Here is a 23,948-nt window from a genome sequence, read left to right on the forward strand (position 1 = left end):
AGTGATGGGTATTAAGGAGGGCACGTATTGCATGGAGCACTGGGTGTTATACGCAAACAATGAATCATGGAACATTACATCAAAAACTAATGATGTAATGTATGGTGACTAACATAACATAATAAAATAAAATTAATTAAAAAAAACCCATCTTGATTAACATTCAATACAATTTAAAGACTTAGGTTAACCGTGCCTTTACAAATGAGGAAACAGGTTGAAGGAAGGCTAAGTGACTTACCTACTGGGATCCCATGCTTTTCCTACCGCACCTGTGCCCACAGACTGGGAGATGTTGTGTCAGCAGGATTTGTGTTCTGGTCATCTCTGTGTCGTCAGGACCCAGCATAAGGCTGGCTGTGCAGATACATGTGGCAGGCTATGAAACTGAACTTCAGTGTGATCCACCCCTATCTCCCCAACACCGGCACCGGACATGAGAACTCTCTTTTGGGAGAGCCAGGCTGCCTCCTATGTGACCTCTTTTAGGAGTGCATAGGACTCCCATGGAGAAGGGACTGCCAAAAAAAAAAAAAAAAAGAAAAAGAAGGCTCCCAAAAAGGCAATGGTGGTTTAGCGAACATCTACTGAGAACTCTCATGTGCCAAAAATTGTGTGAAGGCACTTCTGGCTCCTCCTCATGCCAGTCCTCAAGGGGACATCTGTTGGTTGGACCTGCTCTAAACCCATGCCTCCTTCTACTAAGAGCACCAGTTTTCCACCAGGGAACCAGCTCGCCCCCCATCTCAGTCTATATGATTTTGCTGCAAGTAAGGCCTACTCCCTCCTTCAGAGATGGACATGTGGTTTGCGACCTGCCATTCCATGTCAGAGGCCAATGAGAGATGAACGAGTGACTCAGGCCTGATCAATCAGACTAAATCCTGGGACAGCATCCAAGTCCTGGTGATGACATCATTGAAGCCTTGGATCGGTTGGGTCTGAAGCTAGATATACCCTTGGATATTTCAAATACATGAGTCAGTATTTTTCCTTTTCTGCCAAAGTACTTTCCATTTGTTTTCTGTTACTTACAACTAGGAGTCCTACCAGATACAAATCCTATGAAGCAGATTTTATGATTGCTATTTTATAAATGAAAAAAAAAATGCTCACAAGTCTCAAGCAGATTGCCTAAGGTCACACTCCATCTAAATAACAAGTCTGAAACTTCAAATCTATAGCTTTCAGACTCCAAAACCGGAGCCTTCCCATATCCCTAGGGCAAAGGATACAAAGATTCTATTATTCAACAAAAATCACTGAGAATTCCCAATTCCTGCTTTCTCTAGCCCTGTCTTCTGACCTCATTGCCTACACTGTCTTCCTCACCCACTCATTCCAGCGATGCTGGCATTCTTCCTCCTCCTCTAACATGCCATGGATGCTCCAACCACAGGGCCTTTGCACCCATCATTTCCCTGCCTGAAGAGCTCTTCCCCATATTTTTGCAGGATCACTCCTTCTTGCCCAGATAGCTGGGTCCTCAGAATGTCATGTCCTCAGAAAGGTCTTCTCCAGCTACTCAGTCTCATCTAATCATTCTCTATCCCCGTTTTCTACTTTATTTCTCTTCATAAAACTTATCAATCTTGCTCACATACTGATGAATTACTGTATTGTCTGTATCCCCCACTATGAGCTCCATGAGGAAAGGACGGTTCACTTACCACAGTGACTATGCACAGCAGATGCTCTGTAAATATTTGTCTAGGGAGTGAATGTATTTACTGGGTACCGTAACCTGAGGTGATGGCTGGGAACACAACATGAAGAAGAATGTCTTAGTTTGTGTTCCCTGGAAAGCAGAGACTAAAGAGAATGGTTTGGGTACAGATGGTTTATTTGGGAGGTGATTCCAAGAAGCGGACATGGGAGAGAGGAAAGAATCAAGTAAGGAAAAGGAAACATCAATATAGAAATGCATCATGAAGTTTGCCACCATGAGTGATGGGCAATGGGAACTCTATTCTACAGGGACCTTCTAAGAAGTGAAAGAGATGTCTCCTAGAATTGTTTGGCTGAAAGCTAGGAGCTAGAGAACGTATTCCCTGATTCCTGAGGACCACTGGTTGAGAGCCCCCCCACGAGTAAAAACTTCCCCACACTTTTTTTTTTTTTTCAGCTGTGCATGCCTATGAGTGTAGGTAGCTCTTAGTCTTGTACAATGCCATGGGGCAGAAAGTGGAAGCTTGCTTTTAAGAGTCACTGGCAGTACAAGGTGAGCCTTGGTGCAGACAGTGCTTCTCACCACGGCTGCAGCTGCAGTAGCCCTGGGCCAAGAGGATATGGCATGGCCCCAGAGGTGTCTGCTACAAAGACCCAATCTCTGCCTTCGAGAAATTCATAGGAAGAGCAACTGATGTGCCTTCCTCACTGAGGCCTAGGACAGCCCTGTTAACCCCACTGTTGAAACAGTTATTAAACACCCACTAGGTTTCAAGGAAAAGACTACCCACTGTGGGATGCAGCACTGAGCCACCCTTTCCCTGTGGTGCTCATGACTTAGCGAGGCAGAACTGCAGTGGTTGCTTTCATGAGCGACCCATCAGAGAGTCCTGCAACTTATTATTAATACAGAATTTAATAATAATTAACCTCAGTATTAATATGCACTTGGCTAATAGAGCCTGCCCTCTTCTACAGTTGGATTAATCAGGGCCATACAAGCCCTCGTCATCCCCACCATCCTGAGGACAAATGATGCTAATGCATTTGGCTGGAGTGGGTATTGCTAACATGTGTGAGGAGAGCCAGTCTGGGGACCAGCCGGGCTGCGCAGGAGGAGCAAGGCGGAAGGACAGCCAAAGCCCCCTTGCCATCACTCTGAGGACCACGCTGTGTATTTACTGCCCTCGCGACACGCATCTAGGGAGGGTTTTCTTGTCTGCCTTTCCTTTTTTAACTTGCATTCCTAAATGTTACACTATGGTGAAGTGGAAAGAACCGAATGTACAAAATGTGCTTCTCATCAGAGTCTCAGTTCCTCGAACACTTGCAACTTTGTCTGGGCTGAGCGCTTCATTCAACGTCTCCCTCCTTGGGTAAAGAGGCAGGAAGCCTGTGTGCTGCTGGTGGGCCTGAAGAGCCCCTCGGACCACAGGTGTGACGGAACAGCCCACAGTCTGGTGAGCTGGGGCTACTATCCTCATTTTGTCCAGAAGAGAAGCTCAGAGAGTTGGGGCAACTTGCCCAACCCCACAGCTACTACACAGTGAAGCTTGAACCCAGGTTGACCCAATTCCAGAGCCTGTGGGGTTTTTTCACCATAACACGTACTTCCTGATTGTTCTGTCTCTATGGGCCTCAGTCTCCTTGTCTTTTAAAGGAGGAGGTCAGTATCTACTCTGCAAGAGGGTCACGAGGAGTGAATTAAATTAAGTCCGTAAAAAAAAATATAAAAGTGCCTTATGATCTGCAAAGTGTGGTGTGCATTTAGGGATTGTTGTTGAGGTCAATCCACAGAGTGCCCGTCAAGAGGATGAAAATGTCACATGGCTGCTTCCATAGTTAGAAGGAGGAACAGGAGGCCTTCCTTTGGGAGGAACTGACGTATGTGGGTGTTCAGCCCCAAGGACACAAAAATGGGATGATCAAGAAACTTTACAACCTGGAAACATACCCATCAGTGGCACAGAGGAATTCCGGTGTCACAGGAAGGAGAAAGGCATGGGGGGATGAGGGTGCTATAATGCAGGGGAATTTCGGGCTAGCGTCCTGGGCCTGGAGCTTCCAGAACTCTTAGCTCTGGAGAGCCGGCTTCTCTTCCTTCAGTTCAGCTGAAGTCCTACACCTGCTCTGAGCCCTCACACCACCCTATCTAAAGCAGACCTATGCTATCTACTCTCAGTTACTCCTCATCATTAAACTCTTGATCTTCTTCTAAGCACCTATAGTTACCATGCTTATTTATTTACCTCCTTATTTTCATTTGATTACTAAAATGTTAGTTCCATGAGTTCAGAAACTTTATCCATCTTGTTCCATCTTGTTCATGGTTTCCCAGTGTCTAGCAAAGAGGGGGGTGGGGAGGACACAGTAGCCATTTATTAAAGATCCACTGAATGAATCAGGGAGGGGTGAGGCCAGAGAGGTAAGCAACTAATGACTCAGCCACGACTTTGCAAACATGTGGAGACAACTTATGTTTTCGCTCATATCCGGTATCTTTCCAAAAGCTTTCCTTGGCCACCCTTCCATCCAGCAAGGGTCAGGTACCATAGGATGGGTTCCCACAATGCCCTCACTTCCCTCCAATGTGGTCCTTAGCCCACTGTCCTGCAATCACCTGTTTAGAGTCTCCCTCCCCCAGTGACCAAGAGGACTTATGGAAAGGGACCTGGCTTATCTTATTCATCATCTGAGTCCTGTGCCTGGGTGTGCAGAATGATCAAGTAGATGAGCTAGCATGGCTTCCTTCCCAGCTGGAAGAAGGCCCACTAGGGAAGGGGTGGACTAGGGTTTCCCTGCACACCAACTTTTGAATGGTGTTGGGAAGGGCAATCCCAAGAGGCCAGTGGATCCTGTGTGAAAGAACACTGAATCCTGGGTCAAGGGGCACCCCTGTGTTCCTACAAGACTGTACAAATCTGTTCACATTTCTGCCAGAGCAAATGGCCATAATAGAAAGAGTGCATCAAACACTTACCCAGCCTTTACCTGATTTGCTCTTTAACTAATTCCAACGTCGAGACCCTCTTTATTGTCCTCTATATTTGCCTATCACTTTGCTTTCTCAGTCTGAGCCTCCCTGGGCTTTGTCTAGGTAGCAGATCCCCACACCCCAGGAAATTCCCCCCATTAGTGGTATTGCTTCTTGATCTCTGCCCAACCCTGGTATTTCTGCCCAGCCAAGCCTTCTGCTGCATCACTTAGCATCCACACTGGCTGCCTGTGAATCCTTTGACTCTTCTCTCTTTCTGATGAAGATTATCACTCTCTTCTTACAACTCTCTCCTTTTGTAAAGCCCTTTAAAGTTTACAGTGCATGCCCCTACCTCCTTTGCCATCATATTTAGGCTTCACAAGTGCTCAGTGAGGTGGGCAAGATGGGATAGAAGTGAAAATTCCCTTTTTACAGAAAGGAAAACTGAAACTCAGGAAAGCAATGTGTCTACCAAAGAGGCCCTGGAACTGGATCCCACATTTCCTGACTCGTGATCCATGTGCTCTTGTCTCCTCATCCAGACCGTGAGCCCAGCTGTGACTAATACGGGCTTACAGCCCCGCCCTGAAGTACCTAATGAGGCAGTCACCCTTAGTGAGCCCTCCACACATTTCCTGACTTAGACAATTACATTTACTAAGACATCAGTATCAAATCCCTGTTGGGGAGGGAAGAGTAGCAGAAAAGGCCACACTGTGCTCCCGGGTTTTAAATCCTGGCTTTGCTAAATGACTCCTCTAAGCAAGTTACTTAATCTCTCTAATCCTCATTTTCTTCAACTGAAAAATGCATGTGAAAATGCCTACCTCAACAGAATCAAAAGAATCATACTGAGAGTTAATTTAGACAATGTATGCAAAGCACTTAGCACAGTGCCTGGCACATGGTGAACACTCAGTAAGTGGCAGCTTTACTGTTGTTATTACTTTTATTATGGAAAATGACAATTTGTAAAACATTTCACTTGAGGTAAGTGGAGAGAAGAAATTCGACAATCCAGGGAAAGTGAATTATCCTCCTGAATTTAGCACCTCTTACTCTGCCCAAACCAGAACTGCATAAACTATGTGCCCTGAGATTAAAATTTGCTGAATGCCCAAATCTCCCCTCCCTTTTCTAAACATAAACGTCAAAGACTGTGGTTAGCAGATAGCTGGGATATCTTCCATAGATAAGGGAGCCTGTTTCTTTCTTCGTCTCTCCTGGGGTGATATACACACCAAGCTTCAAACCCAAATCTGACCAATACTCTCCAAAGGTAGCCTCTGGGGACCCCAATAAGGCACCAGGAATGAATGAGGTTCTAAGGCCATTCCATTCCCCAGCCAACTTCCCCAAATACACACACTCTCTAACACACACAGCCACACACGTACACGTACACACACAAATGCACATCCCTCTCCTCATCCCATCCCTGTGCCCAGCCCTTATGGCAGGGAGACTCCAGGAAGGTAGAGAGAAGGCCAGCAAAGATGAGTCAGTTTTTCTAGCCGTGCAAGCAACACCATTCCACCAGGCTGAGGTGAATCACTGAGAAGAGGTGGACCTGGGAGGTGGCAGAGAGAAGTAGATTTCCAAATGAAAGAGAGAGACAGAGAGAGAGAGAGAGAAGGAAATAGGAAGGAATAGAGAAAGAGTCAGAAAAAGAACCAGAGCCAGGAAATACTCAGAGACAGAGAGGCTGAAGGAGGAATAGATAGCAAAAGAAAGGAACACAGAGAGAGAGACAGAGAGAGAGAGAGAGAGTCATACGCAGATGGAGAGACAAAAAGACAGAGATCAAAACCGAGATAAAAGGAAACAGAAGAAGACCAAGAATAAGAGAAACAAGAAGGGAGGGAGGGATAGTATTATCCCAAAAGAGAAAGGGATAATACGAAGACAAAAAAAGAAACAGGAGGGAAAGAGGCAGAGAGGGACATAGAGAGCGAGACAGCTGGACACTGAGAACCACCCCTGCATGATGAGGAACAGAGGACAAGGCCTGACCATTGCGACGGCACCATCTTGGCTCTTCCAAGGGCTGGCTAATGCTCCTTCTTTTCATTCCGTCTTCCATGGACTTACCTGGTCCCCTTCACTGAAGAGATGGACCCTAGGCCCAGAGGGTGAATGCTGCTCCCTTCCCTTTTAGCTTTGGACCAAAAACCAAGCCAGTCAAAGGTCCTATCACTCCATAACCTGGCTAGAAGAGGGCCTTGGGGTCCCACTGAAATCCCACAGGGAGAGGTGACTTTGTGGAGATGCCCAGAGGCCAGAAGGGCCTCCACAAGAGATGGTGGCCCTTGAGCATTTGACCAGGGCAACTTTAGTGGTCCCACCTCTCCCAGGGGTAATGACCTGAGAGGTACAGAAGGGAGAGTGAGTAGGTAACAGCCATTTTCATCCAAATCCCCTCATCTATCCCTCCCACACACATACAGGACTTTTTTTCACTGTTAGAATGACTTCCTTGCTTCCCAATTTATATTAAAATTTTCCTTTAAATAGAGAAGGGGAAACAAGTTCTCTCTTCAACCCACAATGAAGGCTATAAAAGGGTTTTTAAGCTTGGAAAATTTGGCTGGTCAGTTTTTCCTACTGTTTAATACATGCCTTAGGTTACACTGAATGAGTAAACATGGTTTATAAGCTTCTAATTCATAACTAGCCCTGCAAGTTTACAGCATATATATATATATATATATATATATATGGTAAGTGTGTTTTTAAATAGGGTATACACACATACACACACATATATAAATTATAGTATACATGTGTAGTATTCACATATATGGCATACATATATAAAATATGTGTATAAAGTATATAGATGCATACATACATACACATATACACACACAAGTAAATACTCACATATGTGAGAGTCTGTGTGTGTGTATAAGTAATCTCTCAAATTTGACATCTCATTAGGGGTTTACAAAACCATCTCTCTCATTTGATCCTCATAATAACCCCAGGGGGTAGGCAGGGTGAGATGTCATCCCCACTTTATAGGTAACCAGAGTTAAGGCAGAGGCTCAAGGGACCCACACATCTCCAAGGGGCCACACACAGCCCATGTTACAGCTCCCCTCCACAGTCACACAGACTGATTATTACACGAGCACAGGTCAGGCAATGACTATTCCCGGATCTTCAAGAACATAAAGCTAAGGAGAGCCTAAGGCATCATCTAATTTCAGGGCTTCATTTTACAGGCTGGAAGACTAAAAGCTCAGCGGCTCACTCCTTGCCTAGATGGTGCCTCTGTGCAAATCAGGAAAAAAAAAAAGAAAAAGAAAAAAGAAAAGACATCCTTTCCTTAAACACTTCCCTTCTATGTATCTGAAAATTGTCCTAACACCCCAATTTATTAGAACAAGAAACTGATGATTAACACATGACTATGATGTCTACAACTGGGATGATGAGTTTTTAGATGCAGTGTAAAGCCTGTGCAACTGTACACTGCATTCCTGGGAGGGAGCTCAACCAGGGTCAGGGCAGAGAGGAGGACAAGAGAGAGGTTAGGGAAGGTCAGATGAGAGAGGAACCTAGATGGCTGCGGTCTAAGAATATAACTCATTTCACTTAAAGTATAACAGGAGAAAAATAGTAACTAGTGTTTATTAAGCACTTAATTATGTCTGGAAGTTACAGCAACCCTTGAGTGGGACACATCTCTACCGCTGCCTTGCCTTCTCTCCTCCTCCTACGCCTCATTTGAACATTCACAATCTGTTAGGTAATATACCTAGTATTTCATCTACTTCGCCTCATTTCAGCTTCACAAGAACTCTAAGAACTATTTCCTCACATTTACACATGAAGATATCAAGACTAACAGAGGTGCAGCAACTTGCCCAGATTCACGCAGCAGACTGTGTGGCTGAGATTTGAGTTTTGTGAGGAAAGGGTAGAGGTCAGATTCCTCCACATTCTCTGACGAGGGCTGAAAGGCTCCATCTACTCGATCAGTACGGACTCTTCTAGCACACCGCACCCTACTTTGTATACAGGGCATGGACATCCAGCAAGGGGGACTGATGTGCCAAAAGCCACACCGCAGGAAGCACCAGCCAAGAAGGAAAGCATCTCTCTGACTGCTCGTTCTGTGTGTTTTACAGTGTCCCACAGTCAAATCATCCCTTTGCTCTCACTGAGGCTGTTGAACAGAGCCATGTGGACGATGGATTCATGGTCATCTATGCTCTGAGGCCACGATGGTGGCTCTGCCCCAGCTTGCCTCCTTGCTTCCATCTCTCCCTTACTAGCGTCCCAGTTTGGATGCAAACAGATATGGAGAGTCAACAGAAATTAAAAAAAAAAAAAAAAAAAAGGCAAGGCAAAACAAAATTAAAGCCAGGAATCTGCCATAACAGGCAAAGCAGTGTCTTTGGATACCAATGGAAATGGGTTTTCTGTCTTCAGAATCCTCTTGTATAAATGGGAATAAGTACTCCTACTTTAATGAAGTGTTTTGAGGATTTAATGTGATGCAAAGTTTCTGGCCTGATGCTTGCCCATGATGCATTCAGAGCTTTGTTTTACAGACTGGAAAATAAGGAGAAGTGGTTATTGGCCAGGGTCACTCACACTGGACTAGAACTTTACAGTGTATATGGTAGTTCATATCCATCAACTCCTTACCATGGTCTATATGACCTAAGTGATCCAGGACCTCACTACTACTCACTGCAGCTAGAAGCCGTCTGCCGGCCATACTTCAATGACTCAGTTGCATCATCAGAGGTACTCCCTGATCACCTTAACTAAAGCGGCATCCCCCAACCTCTATCCCTATCCCATCTTTATTTTATTTCAAGCACATGTTACTCTTTGATATTATATTATATTGTGTAACAGTTATTTTATCCTCATCCCTCCCCCCACCCCCTGCCACGGAAACATAAGCTCAATGATAGGAAGCATTTTGTTTTCTTCGATGCTGTATCTCAGCTTCTAAAACAGTTTTTGGTGCATAGAAGGTGCTCAGTAAGTGTGTATTAAATGACTTAACTCATAATTCCTCACAAAACACCAAGAGGCTAACCAGGCTGGGATTCTGATTCCCATTTTACACATGAATAAACTGAGGCCCAGGGAGGTGAAGAAATGTCTCCAAACTTCAGCTGCTAAGTGACAGAGGTGTGACGGGCACACTGAGTCATCAGACTGTAATCCAAATTTCTCTCAATCCCACCAAACTGTATTTCCTACTATCGCTCCCCTTCATTTTCAAGTATGTACTGGCGAGTGGCTGTTATTTGCGATTCCACTGCTGAAGTGAGAAGCCACAGGAGATGGAGGTGTTAGGAGTGATTTCCCCATGTGTTCTCCACCCAGACATAGGCCTTGCCAGGGTCATGCTGTGGACAAGCCAGAGCACGGGTCCTCAGGGGGAAGCAGGCATCACCCATGGTCCAGAGCAGCCACCAGCAGCCAAAAGGAGGAGGGGCTCGGTATCAAATTGGGAGAATGGAGGAAGAGGGTAGGCAGGGATTGTGTAGTCATTTTCAAGGCTCCAGAGGGCCAGAAGGGAGAAGTCCAATTTCCCTTTCGGAGCAATTTCCGCTCTGTGAAGAGGTGACGACTTTACTTCATTGCCCCGAGGTTTCCACTTGCCTCCTGGGGACAGCCAAGTCCTGCAGGGGAGGGAGGGCCTCACCAGCTCTTGGGTTCTCTGGAGAGGAAAGGCCTGGGCTGGGCCTTGGGTTGGGATCTGACTTCCTCTGTGACTCACCTGCCCCCTCTGGACATCAGCTCACTTACCTATTAAAAGAAATCTTGGGCCCAGAGGAACTCTGGGGATTGGTTTGGGGAGCTGGTGTTTAGAAAAACGTGGGCATGCTATAGGCCCATTCTGTGTTTGGTGCTCCACATACGTGATCTCCTTAATCCTTACAGACGTTGGCGTTATCGTGCTCATTTTGTAGTTGGAGAAATAGCGGTGCAAGATCAATGGTCATGTCCAAAATCACACCAATAGGGAAAACAGCATTGGGATCAGAACCAAAAGCTGTCCAGGCTCTTAATATTTGTCCTCCTCAAATGCAGAGCTGGGGTATTGTGCCCAGACATCCTCAGAGGCAGAGTCAAGGCCCATAGAAACCACTGAAGTAAATCTTCTATCTCTCAGACAGATAAACAGGCACGAAAGGAAAGTGCCTTGCCTGAGGTCACACAGCAGGATAAAAGCAGAGTCTAATTAGAACCAAGCCAGACTTCCCTACTGAACGAAAAAGCGAATGGACGTTCACTGGTGGTCTGCATTCCATCATTATTAGCCAGGCGGGAAGAAGGTGGGCAGCCTGTAGGCCGAAGGGCAGGAGTTCCTAGGACAACGGCCCTTCCAAGCCTCACCCTCCAGACCACAACATTCCCACAGCCTAGCACAGTGCCGGTGCCTGGTGGATATTCAAGAATTTCTGAATGAATGGATTCACAGACCAGAGTCACTCCTTTCACCTTTGGTTCACACTCATCTACTGTCTGATACGTTCTTTCTGTCCTGCAAAGTCAATCTTCAGGACCCAGGTTAAGGCTCATGCCCACCCCCAATGCCTTCCCTGTCCACATTCCACTTTAATTCACAGGGACCTTACCAGCATTTTAAACCCGGGCTTTTCTGAGCCTCCGTTTCCTCACCTACACAATAGGATGGGAGCAGAGTCCCCATGACATCGGGAGAGTTCCATGAGGCACACATGACATACTCACTAACAGGTGGCAGTCACAGCCTTCATCACCTCACCTCGTCCTACCACCCACCAACATGTTCCACTCACCCTTCTAGAACCTCAATTTCCTTTCAGTATATCCATCAACAGGACCAGTCAGCTGCCTGTGAAGTAGGGGTGTGTCTGTATGCGTGTGCTAAACACCCCGCACAGGGAAGCCTTGATTCACGAAGGTGTCATTGACACCTTTGCCCTCATGTAGGGCACTTCATGGTTTACAGGGCACTTTTCTTTTCTTTTTTTCTTGTGATCCTTAGAGCAAAACTTCCATGCAAATGAGGTTACTTTTACCTTATAGATGAGGAAAGTTGAGGATCAGAAAGGGGAGTTGATCTGCCACAGTGATAAATGCGAGATGGGGGACTCTTATAAGGGCTTAGGACCTGGACCCAGCTCTGCTAACCCCCTGTCAAGTGACCTTTCCTCAGCATCTCCATGCACAAGGTAAGGACATGACTGGAGCACACAGAAGGGAGTGCTTCCATGGAAGAAAGCACTGGGAAGATCAATAAAAGGCAGGGCGACAGCACGGGAAGGGCAATTTGGAAGACCTGCACAAGACAGTTTCAGAAGACCCCGGAGGCAGTGAGATTTGGGACTCAGCCTCTAGAGCACCATTTCCATCCCATACCCCTCCTCTACCTCTGAATTTTTAAACACATCCCCTGGTAAGCTGAATTTTTAAATAGTTCCCATTTGGATATTAATATGAATTTTGACTTCTCCCTTTTATCTAGGGACAGAATCCGGATTATGATTAGAGGTCAACCGCTCAGAAAATGGCAAAGCCTATATCATGAGCCAATGGATGTTTGGAAATGGTTGCTTTGGTGGGGGCCATGTGGGCCAGATATAGGGAAAGTGTGCTGGAGGGCTTCTAAGAAAGGTTTCCTTTCTCTCTTAAGATGGAAACATGGAGGGAGAGTCCATTTTCTCTTTTGAATATATCTGAATATAATGCTTAGAAGCCTTGCAGCCATCTTGTGATCAGCACCAGGCAGCCATCTTGCTATGAGCCTGAGGGAGGGACCACAAACAAGGGTACCACAGAGAACCAGAGCTGGATCTCTCTTATGCCACATTTGGATCCACCCTACCTCTGGACTTCTGGTAACACAAGATAATGCATTCCTTATTGTTTAAACGGATTTCAGTTGAAATTACTGTTCCGGGCAGCCAAAGGCCACCTGACTCCTCCTTGTGGCTCTTAATGCGCAGCCCTGCTTTGTGACTCAGCGCAGGTCTCACCACTGGGTGTTATGACCTACTGAGTCAGGTAGTCAGAAGTTACTGGTCACAAACAATAATGTTAAAATATTTAAGAATGCTTGGCTTTTTAGATCATCTAGACCAATTGTTCTCAAACTTTATCATGCATCAGAATCACCTAATGGGAGGTTCTTGTTCAAACACGATTGCAGGACCCCACCCCCAGAGTTACTAATTCAGTAAGTCTATGGTGGGGCTTGAAAATTGAAATTTCTTTCAAGTTCCTAGATACTGCTGTTGCTGCTGGTCTGAGCACCACATTTTGAAAATAAGTGATTTAGATAATTTAATACTAATGTCTCTCACATTTGTTTGCACATAGGTATGATTTCTTGGACAGGAGAAAAAGGAAGTGAAACTACAGCTAGTCCTCTTGTACCTGGAAACATCTAGGGGAGTGTGTCTTGCCTTGACTACATCCTTCATGGGTGTCATGTGGAAATGAAGGTTGAGATCTAAGGTTCCAGCCTATTACTTCAGACCCAGAAAGCCTAGGACGTAGGTTCAGTGACGGAGTGATAACACGGAATGAGATGCCTATCTTCATCTCCCAGCTAACACATCTATGAAATCAAAAAGGTACTATAGCCATTACCCATGCTGTTATTGTCATCACTTAGACTTTATAAATTCCTTTCTCATCCATCATCTCATCTAATCCCCATAACAATACTGTGAGAAGGGAACAATCATTATGAATATAAATATGATGAGAAGGAAGAGGGAGAAGAAAAGGGGGGGGGGACCAGAAGAGAAGTGAAGATAACTCCCATTGTACAGATGTGGAAACTGAGGTTGAATGACTTGTCAAACAAGTAAATTCCTGAGCTAAGATTCAAACCTAGGTTTCTCCACCATTAAGTTCTGTATTCTTTCTAGTAAACTGTGATATTTTCAGTAAGTTGGCACAGGAGTTAACTATGGGTAAGAAACAGAAAGTTCAGGAATTCTAGGGCTATCTCACCTTCCAAAAGAAGGCTATCCTCTTGCTTCAGAAACAGTAGCAAAGCAGACTCAGCCTATTGGGATGGCATGGTGTGGAAAAGAGCATGGTGATCTTGGGTGGGTTACTAAACTTCTCTGAGTATCAAGTTCATTGGCTTTAAAATTCAATGTCATAACACCTTCCTTGCAGGACTGTGAAGACTGGCAATATTATATAGAAAGACCGTGACAGTCTTTGGCCCAAAGTAGGCCCTAAATAATAGAAGGCTCTTATGATTTTGATAATGATGATTATTCAGGGATGTTCTAAGAATGAACATGTATGAGGCAGGGGGCAAGGAAGAGGCTCAGATCCATGACTAGCAGGTTCAGCTTGGGTAGACGTGGGCACTTCTTATTGAACCAGGCCTTGGATGCCAGCTTCTAAAGCTGTAATTTGCTAAATCAACCAGTTCGCGGGCCTTACTTCACAAATTATTACTTTGCTGTTTCAAAGGCCTCCCATAACTAGAACCAGCCCTCCACAAAGCAGGCAGAGTCAGAGCTGAGTTCTACGAGGAAAGCATTGTCTCAGGGGTTGTAGATGCCTGGAATGTATTTTTTGGCCAGTGCTGGTGGTTGGATTTTTAGCAAGGAGAGAAGGGCCAAAATGTTTTGTTGTTGTTGTTGTTGTTGTTTTAAAATCACATAGCTTAGATGCTTAGATTTGGACTGAAGTCTGTCTCACTCTAAAACTCTAACATTATGGATACTGCCTCTGTTCCACTAACAGAATATTTCTCTCCGTTTTTTAAAAGATTTTATTTATTTATTTGACAGAGAGAGAGAGAGACAGTGAGAGAGGGAACACAGGCAGGGGAAGTGGGAGAGGGAGAAGCAGGCTCCCTGCTGAGCAGGGAGCCCGATGCGGGGCTCGATCCCAGGACTCTGGGATCATGACCCGAGCTAAAGGCAGCTGCTTAACCGACTGAGCCATCCAGGCGCCCCTGACAGAATATTTCTAACATGGGTTGGACACTTCGGTGAAGGTAAAAGAAAAGCCATTCTTGGTGGGAGAAAGGTTGAGGGTCCTATTTTTGAGTGGCTTCGGCAAGTGTCTGCATTCTCCACCAGAGTAGGAAAAAAAAAAAAGTCTTTTTGAAAAATTTTGTTCTAGTTTTACCTAGTAGGTGCTACGTGAAACATAACTGAGTTGACTGGAAGGCAAGTGAATTGCTGAAACACAGTGCTTTACTATTTGAGCCACAGATCTTAACCACCGTGGGTAAACATGTTTCCATGGGAAAATGTGGTCAGAGTTCCCTTCCGTGCTGAGGTGCCAGGAACACCTTTCCCTTGCAGCCTTTCACTGATTTCTGTGGGGCTTCATGGTGTAATGGAAAGAGCTCTATATTTAGAACAAGATGACATGAGTTCCAGTCCCAGTTTTCCCGCTCTGTTAGTTGAATGACCCTTGGACTCTCAGTCTCAGTTTCTTTATCTGTCAAGCAGGCATGAAATCTCCTACTTCTCTGGGGTCTTTTGAGCTTAAAGGAAAAATAATGTTTGCAGAATCACTTTGAAAGCTGTAAAGCCCCTGTACAATTCTGAAGAGTTGTTAGTAACTCTCTGGTCTGTTAGGATGTGAGCCCCCCTACACACCGACACAACTTCGACATGAAAGTGGCCATTCACTTCTCAGGGCTTCATGGCCAAGGCCCCAGTCCTCTCTGCGGAGACGTACCTGCTTCTGTCTCTATGCTGCCCGGGTATCTCTACTCTAAAGGCTTCAACTTCTAAAATTCATAAGCTCTAAAGTTAAAGAATGCTGAAAAGGAGCAATTATTGCAACACGTGTGGACAATATGTGGTGTAGATCATTGCTCTTGCCTGGGGCCCTGCTGACAGAGCATAGAGGATGGAAGGTGTGGCATTGGAGGAAAGCCCCAGAGCATGGGGGCCAGTGACTTCCCAGCTCACGGGGGTGGGATTTTGTCACATTCTCTACCTTCACCCAGCCTGAGAACTGGAATATCACTGACAGCTTCTGCCTTCTAAGGCCACTGTAACATAGCAATAAAGTAAGCATCGGATTAAAACCTGTATCCAAAAGGTATTCATCTCACCTATACCACTGGTCCTTAGATGGAGTGACAACGTCAGCACAGAGCAGTAAGCACAGGAGACTGATTAAAACAAACCACTGCTGCATTCAACAGCAGGGACGGAAGGAAGTCCTGAGAACTCTCAACGTGGCAAGGGGGCCTTCTCGATCCTTTATCCTGCAGGTGCCAGCCCTAAGCAAAGCTCTTACTCTACTGTTTCCCTGCTGAAAGGTCTTCAATTATTCATGGGCCTCAGAAAAAGGTCAAAACTCATCACAGTCGCCCTAAATGAGTCCCAACCACCATTCCAGGTCCACTCTTTCCACCAACCACCCCTTCTGGATTCATCCCCAAACGGGTCCCCATTCCATACCCGTCCCGCCTTTGTGTTGGCTGTTCCCCCAACTTGGTAGACCAATTCTCCCCATCTCCTTGCCTGTTATCCGCAGTCTTATTAAAATCCTACTCATTTCCAAGGCCCAGCTCAAATGTCATCTCTAGGAAGCCCCTCCTGATCCCAAACCCCTCCAGATCCCCCTCCATTCCTCCTTCTCTAATCCACAGAGACCTCTATTATTTGGTGCTAATTTTATTTACACAAAGGACAAGATATCAGAAGGCTCAAGTTTGTGCACAATGTTCTAGCATCTCCTACGTGCATGCCTGCCACATCACAGAAACCTCTCAAAGCGTCTCTTTCCTTATCTCTAATCATAATATATATATATATATAAATCATATATAATCATAACCATAATACCTACTTCATGGAGGTGGTGTAAGCAGCAAAAGAGATGGAAGTAAATTTTAATTTTGGAAATAGGATAAATTTGTCATTGTGATTTTTAGTATGCCTCCCTAAGCTGTTGCTTTGTTTTGTTTTTTTAACTTCAGTGAGGCCAGTCTACAGTGTTGAGGTCTTTTATTTTCTTTACATTTATCATGCCATGAATTCATAGGGAATAGGTTCCAGAAGTTCGAGCTCCTTTCCATTGGTTCTCACAAAGTGTGCTTCTCTGGGTGGGGCAGGCTGGCGCTTCAGCTGAACCCAAGTACCTTTCTCTTTGGCTTTCTTCTTTTTCTGATCATTTTCCTTCACACGCTTCAGGAAGCTATCTCGGCTCTTTGAGTGTTTAATATGCTCAATGCGTACATTAATTCTCTTGGCAAGAATCTTGCCTTTAACTTGTTTGTTTACAACAATGCCAACAGCATGCTGAGTAACACTGTAGACTCTTCCAGTTTTGCCATGGTAACATTTGTGGGACATTCCTTTTTGAACACTGCCCACTTCCTTGATGTCCACAATATCACCTTTCTTGTAGATTCGTATGTATGCGGCCAAAGGAACAATTCCATGTTTTTTAAAGGGCCTAGAGTACATATAGTGGGTACCTCTCCTCTTTCCCTTTGTGTTGGTCATTTTGGCGAGTTACTGAAAGATGGCGGTTCTGGCCGAAAAGCCAATGAGGCCAGTCTAATCTCTGTATCCTAGGTGCTCAGATCCAATTCTGACCCAGCACAAGTTAGAAATATCTGATGAATGAAAAAATGCAGAAAGAAAACAAAAAAAAGTACACACACACACAAGAAAAACCTTGACTGAATCAAGTAAGAGTCAGGAAACAGGACAGAAGACTCCTTCCAACATGAGAATGACCCCTTTCCCAACAATTAAATTAGGGTTCTCTGATACTCCTTTTCATAACACCTAGTCACATATCCTATCACAACATGAATTGTATCTCTAGTTTGTTGGTCTAATTCATTTCAGCTGCATTTGACAAGTCCCCCAGTGATGGGGACCATTTCTCTTTTGTCCACTGAACCGCTAGCACCTAGAACAGCACTAAATATGTATCTGTTAAATGAAAGAATACACTGATATTTGTACTTATAAAAACAGAAAATAATATCCAGATGAAAGGTGAAGGCTTTCGTTCAATAACTATTAATGTAAGCAGAGACACCTTCCGTCTTGCCCCCATCCCATCCCCTAGTCAGGGTTACGAGGCCCATGCGTTGTTCCCATTGCTTCTTCCACTTTCCCGGATGGAAACACTTACACTATATTGCCTTTGTCCTTGCCTGCTTGCCTTCTAGACTGACCTCTCCAAGACAGAACCACCTATCATTTGTCTTCAGGTCCTCACCGCACAGCAGCGGGTGCTGACACACAGTGATAGGACACAACCACAGCTGTGAAGTTCTGTAATTCAAGGCCCCTCTGCTCGCCGATGCTCATATGCTGTTTCTTTTATTTGGCCTCTCTATTCGCCAAAATTTCTCCATGTTCACACAACGGTCGAACAAACAGAACTGAAACTTTGGTTTTATAACTTACGTTGGAAACCACATGTTCATTTGAGAGTTCTATCCTATTTCTGACAAGCGTGCCTTTCCCTTCTGTCTAGGACCTACGGACATCATGCGAGATGGAGTGGCATGCATAACGTGGATGTGTGGTGGGGACACCGGGAACTGCAAACACACAGGGAAGCTCTGGGGGGTGAATAACGAGCTCTGATGGAATCCGCCTGCCCCTGAGTTTCCAAAGCCAGAAAACCCAGCAGGGTCTCTTGGAGAGAAGTTTTAAAGATGGCTCAGGGTTGGGAAAAAGTGTCCCCTGCAAACGGAAGAAATCAGAGAACTTCCCCGAACATCGTGGAATCAGAAGAGCTGAGGCCGCTGCCACATCGGGGACAGGATACCAGTGGAGAGGCAGAAAATCAAATTTCAGGTCATAGGCACTGAGGGATAATGGTCATGACTGAAGCCAGAGAAGACGCGAGCCAGGGCAGCTGGGAATGAGAGAAGTATCACCTGTAAACAGGAGGCACTCTCCTGTGTGATTTGCCCCAGTGATCGCAACAACCCTCTCGGCGGGCTGCCACGGTTACACAGAGGATGCCAGAGGATCAGGAGGCTGAGCGGTCCGCCCAAAGTCACAGGGCTCCTAAGACACCATGTCAGGATTGGGAACCAGACCGGTATGTTCCAAATGCATGACTAACCCTGTTCTAGGACAATGCCTCCTGTCTGATGCTTAAGCTGCCTCTGGCTGATGTGACCAGAAGGAGCCAGAGCTGTGTTCCGATCTTGGGTTATCTTCCGTGAAAAACAAAAACAAAAACAAAATGAAAAAACAAAACAAAAAGGAAGGCAGGAAAGGAGGGAGAGAAGGAGGAAGGGGAAAGGAAAGAAGGAAAGGAGGGAGAGAAGAAGAGACAAAGACAGAAAGAGAAAGAAAGAGCGAAAGAGCGAGAGAGAGAGAGAGAAAAGGAATTCCGGCTCTGTGCCAGCCCCACTGAGACAGGCTACTCAGGGTCGTGACCTGGGGCTTCATATTTGAAACACTCTCTAGGTAATTCTTTTTTTTTTTTTTTTTTAGGATTTTATTTGTTTATTTGAGAGAGAAAGAGACAGAGATAGTGAGAGAGAACAGGAGCAGGGCGGGGAGAGGGAGAAGCAGGACCCTGCTGAGCAGGGAGCCCAATGCAGGACTCGATCCCAGGACCCTGAGATCATGACCTGAGCCGAGGGCAGATGCTTAACCGACTGAGCCACCCAGGCGCCCCTCCAGGTGATTCTTATACCCCAGGGCAGACAACCACGGATCTGGAAGGGACTTCTGCTCTGGCTATGTTTGACTTGTGCTTCTAACATCCTTTCCAGCATCTGGGCTTTATGTCCCAAGTCTCTCTGCCTGCTGGTGCTCAGAGTGAAAGCTCTTCATAGCAATCTAAGGAAAAGTACTAAAGATACATGCTTTATTAATTATAAAATACATACTTTTTTTTTTTGTCTTTCGATATATCTGAAATTGAGATGTGTCCTACCAATGATGATGACATACAAACAGTTTCCATCAGCCAGGGCAGGCGGATGTCACTGTGTGTGCCTTGTGTGAACCTGGCCATCATTCCTGGATATAGACAGAGCCCTTGGTGTTTCAGGACACAAACTAGTTAAGAACTAATCGTGAAAGAAACGTGAGTTCTGACTATTGTCTGACAGCCTTCACTGACAACTGCCTGTAAGATCAGGAAAAGCACCAGCATTAAAACTGGAAGGAAAATCCCAGAGATAATAAAGGAGCCTTCTTTGAAGAAATTCATTTAAAAAAAAAAAAAAAAAAAAGAGTGACACACTATACACACTGCAACACGGAAGAACAGTGAAAGGAGCCCAGTCACTAAGGATCACATACAGTTAAGAGTTCATTAATCTGCAATGTCCAAAACAGGCCAATCCATGGAGACAGAAAGTAGATTAGTAGTTGTGTGGGACTGGGGAAAGGAGAGGAAGAAGGGAGTGGATATGAACAGGTATGGGGTTTATTTGGGGGGTGCTGACAATGTCCTAAAAATTTATTGTGTTGATAGTTACAATTCTGTGAATGTACAAAAAAAAAACTATTAAATTGTACATTTTATATAATAGGGAAATTGTATGGCATGCAACTTATATCTCAATATTGCTGTTAAATAAATTTAAAAAAAACTATGGGGTGGGGTGGGGAAGAAATGCAGTATAACCAATCCTCTGGCTGCCAAAGAGAACAGCAGTATATGGAAAAACCCAGACTTGCAATGACCTTGCATCAGAAAGTGATTCAGGAAAGTAAAAAGCTGAATGTAAAGAAATTTTATGAATATTTGAACATTTATTTTACTTTTATATCACAAAAGTGATATATTATAAAAATATAATCAAAATAAATGAGCTCTTTTAATAAGTCTAAAAATTTAATTGGTAGGAAAGCACTGGGTTATAGTTTAGTTGGCAGCATTTTCTTTCTTAATGGCACCTAAAATAAAATGGCTCTTAAAATCAAGGACATGTCAATGTGATGAAGATACAGTATTTGAGTCTCAGCTACTGGGGGCCGGTTTCTCCAGTCAGTGACGAGCTGTGAAATACTGGAAAGACCCTCCTCCATTCCCAAGCTCTCACACCTCTCAAGTGGATTTATGTGTAAGGATCCCCCTGGCTCTCAGATGTTCTAGCTGCAATTTAAATTTCTATTCATGTCTGGAGGAAAATTCATCAATCGTTCGATCCTGCACCAGATCACAGGCTTGAAACATAAGGGAAGAGAGGAAAGTATCACATCCACCTAAATTTAAATTTCCTTCTACTGAAAGGGAATATGCTGGAAGAGAAAGGTAAAATGACTTCTTGTACTTTTCCCTTGATTATCTGCAGAGTTTCATTTCTTAATCCTCTCTGAATCCCAGATCCCCAGAGATCTGACAGTGAATGGAATAACACATTAAGAGGGGAAACTCTGGGCCTGTGGTCAAAATGTGCTCACTGCGGCAGCCAATTGCTTGGGCGGCAGCTTTGGCCCCTGGATGAGTTCTTGGCGTGTAACTGTCCAGCCTGTAGGTGGCTTCCTGATGATCTGTGCGCAGGGCAGCCGCCAGGACACCTACAGCACTAACCCCGGTGGGAGCTCACATGCAGACAGGACTTTCAAAAAGAAGAGAAACATGATGGAAGAGGAGAAAGGCTTATAAGTGCCATCAGAGAGAATCGTTTATAGTAGGTTCGAGAATTCCTTTGGTTACCAGACTGCACACTTGAGACTATTTTTGTTTAAAATGCAAAGGCCCCTGTTTATTTCAGCAGTCTTCAAAATAAGTGAGAAACCGGAAAGGCCTAAATGCCCAACACTGGCGAAATGGTAGATAAAATCTGGGCTATCCATATTATCAAACTGTATACAGACACTAAAATGTTTGCAAGTCGTTTGCAAAACTTTTTTTTTTTTTTTTTTGAGGAAAGGTTTGGATTCCACCATTGAATAAAAAAAAAAAAGTAGAAAAAAATGTAAAATACATTATGTTTTCCACTATATAAAGAATATGCATTGACTGGGAAGGAAATATACCAAAATTCTGATCATCTCAGACCTGTTTGGTTCTAAGAGCTTTGTTACTATTTCTGCATTCCCATTCTATAATGAATGTGCAACACCATATTCTTTGTTTGGTTTGTTTTTAAGTAGGCTCCATGCCCAGCATGGAGCCCAATGTGGGGCTTGAACTCATGACCCTGAGATGAAGACCTGAGCTGAGATCAAGAGCTGGATGCTTGGGGCACCTGGGTGGCTCAGTCAGCTGAACGTCAGACTCTTGGTTTTCGCTCAGGTCGTGATCTCAGGGTTGTGGGGTCAAGCCCTGCATATTCAATCTGGAGTCTGCTTGATATTCTTTCCCTCTCCGTCTGCTCCTCCCCCTTGTATGCATGCAGATGTGCATTCTCTTTTGTCTCTCTCAAAATAAATAAATATAATTTTTAAAAAAGAGGGGCACCTGGGTGGCATAATCGGTTGAGCCTCTGACTCTTGGTTGGCTCAGGTTGTGATCTCAGGGTCGTGGGATTGAGGCCCCTGTCAGGCTCCTTGCTCAGTGTGGAACTTGCTTAAGTTTCTATCTCCCTCTCTCTCTGCCCCTCCCCCTACTCACTCTCTCTCTCTCTCTCTCTCTCTCTCTCGCTCTCAAATAAATAAATCTTTACAAAAAAAAAGTTGGACCCTTAAAAAAATTAAATCCATTTATTATAGATAATTTAAGGAAATGAGGAATGAGGAAGATATAAATCTACCAGATTTATATATTCTGGTATATAATTTAAATTTCCTTCTACTGAAAGGGAATATGCTTGAATCAAGACACAACACGCACGCATGCATGCACGTGGAAGTATGAACCACTATGAAGTTTACCCAGCCTATAACTCTACTTTCTGAGAACTGGCCCCAACACACACAGTACTGAGCGTTTTAGCCATGGTTTTCCCAGGTAACCCTACATCTTTAATCATAGCTGACTGAATCAAGAGTAAAGACTTAACCCAAGGTGGCCCAATCGTATTTTTTGTCCAGGAACTTAAAGCTAGCAAGACCAAGGTACTGGGAAGACAGGCGGCTGGCTGAGACACTGAACCAGGCAGTAACTCTACACCATGAGGAGAGACAACAGATGATGGGCTTCTGGAAGACTGAGAGAACAGCACCTGTGATTCCCAGTAACTCCCAGTTCCTAGGTCTTTTTGAATTACAAGACTCCCCTTTCAATTCTCAGTAAAGACATCCACACCCCTGTAGCCAAAAGTGCCTTAAGATATACCACAGAATAATTTGAAACTGGCTTTCTTCAGTGGTAATATTCAGATGATTTCCTTTGTAGTTAACATTGGCCTGAACATCCTCACATGTAAATATTTTATGAGCATTTTTTCCCAGAATAAGTTGTCTTCTAATACATATTGATAATTTGCCTTTAAGAAAGTATTATTAATTTACATCATAATCACCAAACTATAATAAAGTCTAATAAACTTTAAATAATTTTTAATGAAATAAAAAGGTGACAGAAACTTTTAGTGGTTTATAAGGTCCTCTAAGATCCATTGTTCATAAGAGGGCCTAATAAATCCTGTCACTTCAATTGAATAAACTGTCTTCAAATCAGAACAATTCAAGTTGATATGTTTATTATTTATGGTCAAAGATCATTGGAAGGGTGTTTCAAAAAAAATGTTAAGTTCAATGTGAACTTTAAAAATAACTTAGAAAAATCTGAACAAAGTCAAGTTATAGATTCTTGGAAAAAGAGAGAACATTTTGGTGTTATTAAAGAGCATTATCAGTCCTGTTCATCAAAGTGTCACTTTAAGAATATTATTTTTGGAATAACCTTGATGTTTCATCTTTTGAATCATCCAGTCCCCCCAAAGAGTCCTATAGTATCTGTATTGGAGAGCAATATAGCTTTTTTGGAACTATTTTAAATTGAATATTAGCTCTACTAAATACGCATCCTAAGGACCATCTGGCAAGTTTTTTGATGAAAAGGAAAGCTTTGAAGAAAATGAGGGGAGTTCTTCATACTCATGGGTTTCAGGATTATAGCACAAAGGGAGACTAATACTCTCCTCTGTTGATTATGACATAGTTTTGAAACAGATTGTCCCTAAGAAAAAGAAGCTTAAGTGAATTCAGGAGGGTTACTATCTCTTCACGATCCTGATTTCAATTCTTTTGGATATATACTCAGACATGGAATGAATGGATAATATGGTAGTTGAATTTTTAATTTTTTGAGGAACCTCTGTACTGTCTCAAAGTGGCTGCACCATTTTACATTCCCATCCACAGGGCACAAGGCTTCCTATTTCTCCACATTCCCACCAACACTCGTTTCTTTTGTTCTTTAGATAAAAGCCATCCTAACAGGTGTGAGGTGA

General features: G+C 44.1%; 1 protein-coding gene and 1 pseudogene across 4 annotated transcripts in view; both read right to left on the reverse strand.

Moving 5' to 3' along the window:
- Window positions 1-23,948, reverse strand: part of ASTN2 (astrotactin 2) — an 865,335-nt gene that overhangs the window by 68,575 nt on the left and 772,812 nt on the right. The gene's annotated exons all lie outside the window — the stretch shown is intronic.
- On the reverse strand, window positions 16,616-17,115 carry LOC118524065 (large ribosomal subunit protein eL21 pseudogene; annotated as a pseudogene).

The sequence above is a fragment of the Halichoerus grypus genome, chromosome 14, assembly GCF_964656455.1.
Source record: "Halichoerus grypus chromosome 14, mHalGry1.hap1.1, whole genome shotgun sequence".
In the NCBI taxonomy this organism is placed as follows: Eukaryota; Metazoa; Chordata; class Mammalia; order Carnivora; family Phocidae; genus Halichoerus; species Halichoerus grypus.